Source organism: Galeopterus variegatus, unplaced genomic scaffold, assembly GCF_000696425.1.
Source record: "Galeopterus variegatus unplaced genomic scaffold, G_variegatus-3.0.2 Scaffold1802, whole genome shotgun sequence".
NCBI classification, from domain to species: Eukaryota; Metazoa; Chordata; class Mammalia; order Dermoptera; family Cynocephalidae; genus Galeopterus; species Galeopterus variegatus.
The window spans coordinates 398153-399772 of NW_007727913.1; the positions used below are offsets into that span (position 1 = coordinate 398153).

Here is a 1620-nt window from a genome sequence, read left to right on the forward strand (position 1 = left end):
ATTTGAGACAGTAAGCTACTTTCTGGTAATATATTAGGCATTTCTATAACAACTCTTTCAAGCAACTGAATGTTATTAAGTATAGTTTTATCTTCCTTTAATTAAACCTCTTAGGCAAACAATGGAACATCACAAGAGTATATATTAGAGAAAAGTTATGATCTTTAATCAGAATGGCTTATGATATTAAGAGCTAAGAACCTTGTAAAGTTTCCTTGAAATAGCCAGCTCCTCTAGTGTGTCTTCAGGATATACAGTGATTCACAAAGGAGGCATCACACGCATTGGTAGGAGCCCATTCATTGCATAAGCTGGGGCATACCTGCGTGGGCTCTGTGAGAGAAGGGAAGCCTCGCTACTCTGTGAGCAATTAAGGACTGACATCAGCATGGAAGGGCAAGGTAGATACTGTGTATCCCAGAGTCAGGTCGACACCAATATGATATGAATGATTTTAACGTGGAGTAGGCAAACTTCCAGTTCCCTCTGGTCTTGGCTGAAATAATGCACAGAGTAATGTACCAGAAATAACAATGGAGCCTGAAAATAAAACTTAAACATACTTTAAATCAATTAATCAAATTGCATGGATTCATGACGCCTTCTCAGAGGCCTATATAGTTTCTTAGATTGCTTCTGGAATGCCATCATAAGAGGGCTACTTTCCTCCCCCCTTACCTCTCCCAGGGATTCTTTCCCCCGTGACATATATCCAGTCATGGGTCAAACCTCCAGACCTTCCCTCTGACCCTTCCCCTGAGAGGTCTTCAGTCAGAATCTCCAACAAACCCCCAGCCTTGCCCAAGGTGTCCTCTCCTGCCAAGATGGTGTCTTCCTCTCAAAAACCTGGATGGTGAAAGGTGGTTATTATTTAGGATTCTCTAGAAAATNGAGAAGAACTATCCCAGGGAGAATCTGAGACATCTTGCCCACTTTCCTTCTTCTTGCTTTTTCCTCATCCGTTTCTTATATACCTTTCCTTTTTGGGGAGTTATTATGCCATTATTGCTAGTATTTATGTAAAGGGACTATTACTAAGTATATTTCTCTGTTTTCTCTGGTTAAGGAAACATTGAAGAATGTTGCCACCATATTACCTGGGCTGGGGGAGTGAGATTGGCCAGCAGAAACTGGGGGATGATAAACTTTCAATTATGACTTAATTATCACATGATTATAGAAACCTGTCTTATGTGCAGAAATAATTACATAACAGATATATCCAAAAGAGATACTTGCATTTTGTTAAAAAGTTTTACTATGACTGGAGTGAACCATGTATTTCCTTGTCTTTTACTTTTTCTCTGTGACATTTACGTCTCATGCAATTTGCATTACATTGGTGGGTTGTTCTAGTACTGTATTTGGCTTCTTCGTTAATAGATTATTTCATATATCATAATTGTAAATATTTTGATACAAATGTTTATAACACTAGGGATATATAAAGAGATTCTGACTCCCTTCACTGTGTGAATGTTTTCTTTCTTTTTCGGATAATAGCAACATTTAACCTTCACTCAGTTTCCTATCAGTTTGATTTGGACAATGTGACATTTATTTGAGACAGTAAGCTACTTTCTGGTAATATATTAGGCATTTCTATAACAACTCTTTCAA

General features: G+C 37.9%; 1 protein-coding gene across 1 annotated transcript in view; it reads left to right on the plus strand.

Annotated features, from left to right (window-relative positions):
• The window catches only part of EMP1 (epithelial membrane protein 1), a 7948-nt gene extending 6480 nt beyond the window's left edge, over positions 1 to 1468 (plus strand). The window contains exon 5 of the mRNA XM_008579064.1: positions 909 to 1468. The gene's annotated coding sequence lies outside the window, so the exon portion shown is untranslated. The remainder of the gene's footprint in view (positions 1 to 908) is intronic.
• Positions 1469 to 1620: the final 152 nt, after the last annotated feature.